The sequence below is a fragment of the Magallana gigas genome, chromosome 8 (assembly GCF_963853765.1).
Source record: "Magallana gigas chromosome 8, xbMagGiga1.1, whole genome shotgun sequence".
In the NCBI taxonomy this organism is placed as follows: domain Eukaryota; kingdom Metazoa; phylum Mollusca; class Bivalvia; order Ostreida; family Ostreidae; genus Magallana; species Magallana gigas.
The window spans coordinates 50201848-50211596 of NC_088860.1; the positions used below are offsets into that span (position 1 = coordinate 50201848).

At 33.3% G+C, this 9749-nt stretch overlaps 1 long non-coding RNA gene across 1 annotated transcript; it reads left to right on the forward strand.

Annotated features, from left to right (window-relative positions):
- The first annotated feature begins 836 nt into the window (after positions 1–836).
- LOC117685526 (uncharacterized) lies at positions 837–8995 on the forward strand. Its single transcript, XR_010708650.1, has 3 exons — positions 837–7122; positions 7321–7536; positions 7745–8995. It is a non-coding gene; the product is annotated as an uncharacterized lncRNA (long non-coding RNA).
- Positions 8996–9749: the final 754 nt, after the last annotated feature.

The window sequence follows — 9749 nt, forward strand, 5'->3', positions numbered from 1 at the left end:
TAATTTTGAATGCTAGAGTTGAGATTATTATTCAGAAGTATTATATTGAAAGATTGATTTCAAATTAATATAATTAAATTGCTTTGATATTTGTTTTGGAAATGCTATTATATGTTGAAATGGAGCTAATTATTTCTGTTTAAAAATCTTGTGGGTACACTTAAGGATATTAAAGATTGAATTAAACTATGCAGGGGTGTATTTGGTGCAGAAAAAGTTTGAAAGAAGTCTAATATTTAAAAAATTGATGTGAAATATAGATCTTTTAAATTGTTCAATAGTTTCTTGTTGTTGAATTCATAAAATGGGGGTAGACATTGCACAGTGGCGTGCTAGAATAGGATGTTATAGCTGTAATAAGAGTAAGAAAATTCAAAAGAAAAACACAATGGGTAAAATATGGTTTCTTTTTCTATATTTAGCATCAAACATGAACAAGGTTTGTTTGATTGTTTCAGTGTTGTTGTTTTTGTGTGGTGATGTAGAATTGAATCCTGGACCCAAAACTGATTTTCCGATTCAGGGAACTTTCCACCAAGGTGATGAGTTGTTCAGCTTTGAGTCTCGTGGACGGCAATGCTTACCTTGTTGCACTGTTTTTCTGATTAAACTTTACATGAAACCTTTCATATCTTCGGAGTGGGTAGCCAAAGATCTAGATGAAATTCTGATTCAAGGGGATCATGTTTACAACTTTGCTAGAGAAGTTTTAATGTCTTATAGGTCCTTTCTTGAGCCACAAGATGTACCACCATTTATTCAAATGGATAAAATATTTTTTAACTGGAAAATTAAAAAAACATACAGTGGAACCATTAATGAAAATTTCTCTGGAAACTATCCATTTGTCAATTTAAAGATAGCACTTGCGATGGGACTCTCAGGAAATGAAAATGAGAATCAATTTTGCATATTCCTGTGTAAGGAAAGTGCCATCGCAATTTTAAGTCAGAATGTTTTTTTTGTTGTTTTTGATTCGCATGCTAGAAATGCTGCAGGTTTATCCTCGCCCGACAGAACAAGTGTTATTATTCAAAAGAAAACCTTACAGGAACTATGTCTTCATTTGAGATGTCTTGTCAATGGAATAGATGAACAATATGATTTGCATGTGATTAAAATCTGTACTATGTCAGAGTTCAAACTTAAGTATGAACACAGAGTAGCAGATGTTAATATTTGCACTATTCCAGATAGCATTTGTCCAAAAAGTAAGGAAGCTTTAAATGTGAATGAGAAAATTGACCTCACTTCATGTGAAGACCAAAGAGCTGTAAAACTTGTAGACCTGCCTTTTAAGTCTCAGAATCTAATGGATAATGATACTAATGTAAATAAAAAGAAGCGCAAAAAGAAATCACAAACATCTACTGGTTGCAAAAAGCAATGTTGTGATAATTCCGATAAACTGGTATCAGAATTTCATTTACTTATATCCCAAGGACCAGAATATATATGTGTTAGTTGCAGTCAACTATTCTTTAAACAATCTGTTGAAGAATTTAGATGTTCTCAGAAACTCCAAAAGAATTTGTTACAAATGTGTGTAAAATCAATTAAAACGGTAAATAACAAGGAATGGATCTGCAAACAATGCAAAACATATCTTATGGAAAGTAAAGTTCCATCCTGTTCCATTGGTAATGGCTTTTGTTTTCCAGCAATACCAAATGAATTGCAAGGATTGAAAAAATTAGAAGAAAGATTGATATCGCCAAGAATCCCTTTTATGCAGATCAAAGAATTGCCCAGAGGGGGTCAGTTAGCTATGCACGGTAACGTTGTAAATGTTCCCGCTGATGTGAACAAAACAGTTAATCTCTTACCAAGAAATATGGATGCTAGTGAGACAATTCCAATAAAACTTAAAAGAAGTCTCAACTTTAAAAGCCACATAGCGTTTGAACAAGTCCGACCAGAAAAAATTCTAATGGCAGCACAATGGTTAATACAGAATAGCAAATTGTTTCAAAATGAAGGGATAGAATTAAACGAGAGTTGGAATATTGTAAATAATGATGGTTTATTAAAGGAGAAAGAAATTCAAGAAAGATTAAACCATTCAGATAGTGAACAAGAGCAACAGGAGTTTGAAGAAGACGAATGGTCAGAGGATGATGGGTCAGTTTTGAGGTCCTCAGGAAATCTTGATACTGTTATGCACCCTGCAGATTTTCGAGAATTCAATAGAATTTTAAGCATTGCCCCAGCAGAGGGGAACACTCCATTAGGAATGTTTCAAGATAAAGATTCTGAATTCCTCTCCTTCCCAGCAATATACTGCGGTGAAACCAGGAAAAACAACAATTCTCGATCTACCCCTGTCCACTTTAGCACAATTTGTAAGTGGGAATTGAGAAACTGTGACAGGAGAGTAGCTCAAAATGTGACAAATATCTTTTTTAAACTCAAGAAATTGCAGATAAAACAAATATCTGATAAAGTGTCACTTGCTGTAAGAAAATGTAAAATGAAGGGTAAAAAACTTACTGTGAATGAAGTTTTGTCAGAGAGTTCAATTGAAAATATCATTAAGCATGATGAGGGCTTTAGAGTTCTACGAACGATTCGTGGCTCGCCACCGTACTGGGAGAGAACGAAGAAAGACATATATGCAATGATTCGACAATTGGGCATTCCAACATGGTTTTGCTCTTTCTCTGCAGCAGAAACAAAATGGAAACCTTTACGAAGAGTGTTAGGAAAGTTTCTCAGGAACAAAACATTCACAGATTTAGAAATTGAAAATTTGACATGGTTTGAAAAAAGTGAACTTATTAAAGCTGATCCTGTAACATGTGCTAGATATTTTGATCATAGATTCCAAATGTTTTTAAACAATGTATTAAAGCATGAAAGTTCTCCAATAGGTAAAATAGTAGATTTTTTTTTCCGAGTAGAATTCCAACAGAGAGGTTCCCCACATGTTCACATGCTTATTTGGATTGACAAGGCCCCATCTATTGTTAATGATCCAAATAATAAAATTGAAACATTTGTTGACAAATATATTTCTTGCAGCAAAAATCAATCTATTGCTACATTAGTCAATTATCAAACTCATAGACATGCCCAATCTTGCAGAAAAAAAAGGTCAGCCTGTTTTTCGTTTTGGATTTCCTATACCTCCCCTTGATAAAACTGTGATTTTAGAGGGCTTAAATGATGATAGAGAAGACATTACTGAGGCAAAAAATAATTACAAACAAATTACTTCATTTTTAGATGGGTTAAAATCAGGGGAAAATTGTGATCTAACATTTGAACAGTTTTTGACTTCATTGAAACTCTCGTATGATAAGTATATTCTAGCCATAAGATCAAGTATTAAATCTGGCCCAAAAAAAAGTGTTTTTGAGGCGAGCTTTGTCTGAAATTAGAGTAAACAACTACAATGAAACATTACTGAAATGCTGGGAAGCTAACATGGATATACAATATATACTTGATCCATATGCATGTGCAGCCTATATTGTATCATACATTTTTAAAGGACAACGAGGAATGTCCAATTTGCTCAGTACTGCATGCAGGGAATCCAAAAATGCTTCTAGTAACATTCGAGACCAAGTTAGAAAAGTTGGCAATACATTTTTGAATCATGTTGAGGTGGGAGCTCAAGAGGCGTGTTATCTAGTGCTACAGATGCCATTAAGACGGTCCTCTAGAGATGTAGTATTTGTAGATACAAATCCAGAAAGTGAAAGAGTAACTCTAATGAAACCAAATACTGTGTTAAAAGAACTACCAAAAGCATCAACCTCTGTAGAATCAGACAGCACTATAAAGCGTTATCAAAGACGACCAAAGTCAATGAGTAAATTATGTTTGGCAGATTTTGTGGCTCTATATACTGTGCAGTATGGTAAAAAAAGACCAGATAATCACAACAAAAATTGTTCTAAAGCTGTTCCAGAAGAACTGCCAGAAACGTACGATCATGATTCTGATGACGATCAAGAGTCTTCAGATGTAAATGTACTTTTGGAGTGTTAAGAACATGTTTTTCATGATGGTACTGTTATGGTAAAGAGACAGCGTCCAAGAGTGCTTTATTCTGTAGGCTACAGTAAAGGAAATGACAATGAAAACTATTTCCGGGAACAGTTAATGTTATATTTGCCTTGGAAAAAATATTCTGATATTTTAGCAAATTTTTCGAGTTATGAAGAAAGATATGTTGACAATCAAGGAGAAATTGAAAGGAAGAGAAAAAACTATGTATGTGATTATACGATTAATATATCTGAACTGGAATATACAGTGTCAGCAACTGAAAAATGTTCTGTTATTTCTGAATTGCAACACCAAGATGAATGTGATGCTGAAAGCGGATCAAGAATGTGCAAAGAATACGGATGCTTCAATCCAGGAACTAGCTTTGAAAATAATGACTATGATCTTGCATTAGATCTAAACATTGGTAGAAAACAAATACCAAACCAAGAGGAACAGCTTGCAAGGGAATTGACTGATGATGAATACAGAAATCTTGTTAGAACATTAAATGTTAAACAAAAGGAGTTTTTCTATCATGTACTTAATTGGATGAAAACTAAAACAGATCCACTTTATCACTTTCTTAGTGGTGGTGCAGGCGTTGGTAAAAGTGTGTTACTAAAAGCTCTTTATCAGGCACTTGTAAAGCATTTTTCACACCAGCCTGGGGAAAATCCAGATGATGTTCATAGTTTGATTTGTGCACCAACTGGCAAAGCTGCTTTCAATGTAGGTGGTTGTACTGTACACTCTGCTTTTAATATTCCAGCAGACCAAGGGTTTCATTATAAACCTCTTGACATGCAACAGTTGAGCAACTTTCAGTCAAAATTTAAATTTCTAAAACTTCTTTTTATTGATGAAATATCTATGGTAGGAAATATGTTCAATTTTATAAATTTACGATTGCAAGAAATCTTGGGTTGCATTAGACCATTTGGTGGTATTTCAATTATTTGTTTTGGGGATTTGTTTCAACTGAAACCAGTTTTTGATCAGCGGATATTTGCTTCTAGTAATACTGAAAGTATTGCATCTTTAGGAGCAAATTTATGGACTGATCATTTCCTATTGTTTGAATTGGATCAAATTATGAGACAGAAAGATGATTTAGAATTTGCTGAAATGTTGAATCGAATTAGAGAAGGAAATCATTTGGAAGAAGACATAACAGCATTAAAAATGCAAATTCTTGAAGAAGAAAATGATACAACACGGAATGTGCCACATTTATTCACACACAGATGTGACGTTCAGAACTATAACAGAACTATTTTTCAGCATGTGTGCAATTCCAAAAAAACCATTGTAGAGGCCATTGATAGTATATCTGGAGACTTACCATCCTCTTTACATGAAAAAATTCTGATGAAAATTCCAGAAGATGCCACAAAAACAAAAGGATTAAACAAATATTTGTGTCTTGGTGAGGGTCTGCCAGCAGAAATTTGTGTTAATATTGATGTATCAGATGAATTGGCTAATGGTACACCTTGCACAATATCAAAACTTGATTTCAGGGTACCTGGATCTTCTAGATGTAGTATTGTTTAGGTGGAATTCTGTTCAGAAGATATTGGTAAAAAGTGCAGGACTCAATATCAACATCTGTTCTCTCCTGATATTTCTTCAACATGGACCCCAATTATAGAAACAACAAGAAAGTTTAATATAAGTTATTATAAATCTTTCCATGTAACTCGCCGACAATTTCCTCTTTGTCTTGCAGCAGCAAAAACTGTACATAAAGCACAAGGTTGTACTCTTGAAAGTGCTGTTTTGGGTCTTGGCAAAAAAAAAAAATAGATCATTTGTATTATGTTGCTTTAAGTCGTGTTAAACAATTGACCTCTGTCTTCTTACTAAATTTTGATCCAGATTGTATTAAAGTGTCTTCTCCTGTTGTGGAGGAAATGAATAGAATGCGAACATCTTCTCAGGTTAATATATCAATCCCTCTGCTTTACAACATTTCAGAACATATTTTCAAAATAATTTTTCACAACTGTAGGTCTTTGAAAAAGCATTTTGATGATGTTCGTGCAGATGCCAACATGTTGGCTTCTAATATCATAGCATTTGGAGAAACCTGTCTTAAACCAAATGACCGATCAGGCATTGTAAATCTGGAAGGGTTCAATTTGTCAAGAAATGATGACACTTGCTGTAGTGGTAGAGCATATCATGGCTTAGCAGTTTACACAAAAGGTTTCATAAATTCCTTTGTTGGGGCCAATATCCTTGGTGTTGAATTTGCACATGGTTACATATTACATGCAGATCTGCTTATTCACATTTGTTTCTTGTACTGTTCCCCAAAGCTTGCATTATTAAAATTGTACAAGAAGTTTTTTGCTCATTTAGATACTGTTTACAATTTAAAGAATCCTCACATTTTTATGGGAGACTTTAACTTGAATTTCAGTCAAATCCAAGGTTTGCCAACTTTTCTATACTCTAATTATTCTTTGTCTGAACTAGTCAGTACATCTTCAACTAATTACAACACTATTTTGGATCATGTGTACACAAATATTAACAAAAATTTAATACACTCTAGTGGTGTACTGGAAACATATTTCTCTGATCATAAACCTGTGTTTCTTGCTTTACGCTGCAAGTAAAATATTACTAGTAATTAAAGGTTTTATTATTAACATCACTATTTTTCACTTATAGATGAAGACATAAGAATAAGCCTTTCGTGGCAGCAGTCAATCCACACCTTACGCCTCAGCAATTAAAGTTAACGTTTGTGGAGTTGGCCCAGTTATTTCGTACAAAAATGCAGGTGGTGAAAAGCGCCAATCAACAGTCATTGGCTTTGCGGACAACACAATGGCTGTAAAAGGAGTCTTGTATGACTCGGCAAAACTACACCTCATGAAAGAGGGACAAACTGTTATACTGTTGAATGTCATCCTTAAAAATGATGTAGGCAAATCAATTGTCATGACCAACAGAAGCAAAGTCCTTAAGACTGGTCCTATGGAAGTCCCAGCATCATAAATACAACGGGGAAAAGACATCGCATGTCCACCTCCTGCTGCTGAGGTGAACATTAAAACGGTCCAAACATCTCCTGTGAAGACCCTTGTTACCCTTGGGGGGCAAGTTGTTTCAGTAAGTATATTTTTAATATTATGTTTTGTATTTTAAATAAATGTAGCAATTTATTATGTTAATCCATTAATTGAGATATTCTGTTAATATATTCAATAGGTAATCAAATAACATTGTGATGTTTTTACATAACCTTAGTAAAGAAAACTTAATAATAGATTTAATCATTGTATAAATTGTATTTTGTAATTTTAACAGGAAGAGATTGAAAGGTCCGTAAGGGTTAAAGGGAAGGATACCCCAGTTAGGACTATTAAAGTGAAAGATGCATCGGGTTCCTGCAAAGTCTCCTTGTGGAGGGACTTGTGTAAGGAGAAAACTTCCGTTAGCAGCCACATAAGTATAACAAATGTTGTTGTACAGCTGTACAATGATGAGAAAAGCGTATCAACGACATCTCGTACAAACATTGAGGTAAAATCTTGTACTTATTTAGTTTAACTATTCATAATGTTTAACTATTCATAATATCATTCATTTTATGGTAGAAAATATATTATATACACCCTTACTTTAAATGGATTGTATATTTTAAGATTAAATTTCTTGAAAATGAAGCAGCTGTTAACATGAACGTAATGAACACTCTGCAATAAAGTAATACTTTTGAATAATTTTACAGGAAGTTGATACCCCAGTTATTTACAGAAGAGTTTCTTTCATTGGCTTTGAGTGGCTGGAGGAAAATTTGGTATCCCTTACTGCTGATGATGCCAATGGAGAGTATGAAGAATTTAAAATTGGCAGTGAAGCCCTGGCGCATTACTTGGAATGTCAACTTCATGAAGTGGAGTCTGTTTTACTTTGCAAACTTCCACTGACTGCAGAAATCACCGCAAGAGAAAACGAAATCATTGAAATTAAAAATTGAACTCAAAATATATTGAACTTTCATACTAACAGAAATTTCAAACTGAACTTTTGACAAATTGGAATTGCTGCAGCTGAAGAAAAAATTGTTTATGTGGGTTCTATAAACTATTTAGAATATCAACATACCTAAAATTGATATAAATGCAAGTTCCTTTTCTGTTCATTCATTTTGACAAGGCTCCAATTTTGCTCAATTTTTTTGTTAGTGTAGGTGTGCAAACATTCTTGACAAATTTGGCTTTTCTTCAAAATTGTATTTCCTACATTTTTGAATGATATGTGGTTATTACATATGCAACATGTGTGTTTCTACATTTCTTATAATGCTTTTTGTTCAACAATATTCTAGTTCAACATAACACAATGATTTTACTATGGTTTTTTTTATTTTTTTGTGAAGTTGAGTACCATTGTATATTGTTGAAAAGTGGTGCAAAAATTAATTCATTTCAAGACATTTTTAAAATTTTAGTAATGCTACCACTGCGTAAAAATTCCTTAAAATTTTCATAACTTTCATTGGAGTAACATACCATATTCTGTAAATTCTTCCCATGAATACTCATGTATCACCATTTATTAATTGTTTATTAAACATAAACCCTGTTCTTTAGAAAAAATCTTGCACAAATTTATACATGTACATGTTTGCATCTAAAAACTTTATTTAAAGTTCTACATTTCATTGTAAAACAAATGATGTATATATGTTTATGTTCTTTTTTTTGCTCTTTTACACTACCATACATGATGCATTTGGTAGTGGTTGTAGTGCTTGGAAAGTTTTTGTTCACTTGTCATAATGAATGCCACGCGGGGGTGTTAAGGAAGCATATGGAATCTGAGTTGCATGTAATTCCGTGAATTCACAAATCTTAGTTATTATGTACATATTCAAATATCTAACCAATGAAACGTAAATCAAAAAAAAGAAGAAATACGACAGACAATTTTTTTTCCAGAAATTAGTTTGTGTTACGTAGATTTACACATTGATGACGTCATGACTAAAAGTTGAATGTCGTTTGATGGCATTGTAAACATATTCAAAATATAACTAATCTAAGAATTCTAATAAAGTATTGTGGTGTGATTTATTGAGAATTGAACATAAGAATATTGGGGGAGATGTTAGTTTTATCAATCATTCGCTAAAAGGTATATAAATTTGCTTTTATTTCTCGGCCAGGCTTTCCTCTGTCGTTCTTTACGGTGTAAAAATCCGACTAGAACAACACTACCCCGTATATATTAGACTTGAAATTTTAAACATATCTTTAGTTTGATTAATGCTTAAATTGAAAAGTGCTGCTAGAATCCCATGTTGTGTGTTGTTTTGATGCAATTAGTCGTGCAATCTATATAAAAGTTGGGAAGGTTTTACTGGAACCGGATTAATAAATTTTAAATAAGGACAAACATAGGATTCTAGCAGCGGTTTTGATTAAACTGAGATGTTTTGCTTTCACTTGGTATGCTTATTTTATTTTGGAAACCGCGGGGTAGTACTAGTAGTGTAGTGTTGTTCTATCTCATTTTATATTAAGGAATATACGTAAGCTATTTATAGTTGTCACGTGATAATGTACCAATGTGGCAGTTATGTACTACCCGATTTTATTGCACTGACATCTACTGAGAGAACGTGTTTATCTGTGATTTTGTCTTTGTGAAATAATATAAATCTACGAGGCACAGTTAAGGCTGTCAATAAACTCCGTTCAGACAAAAAGTACGGGAAATGTGCATTATGA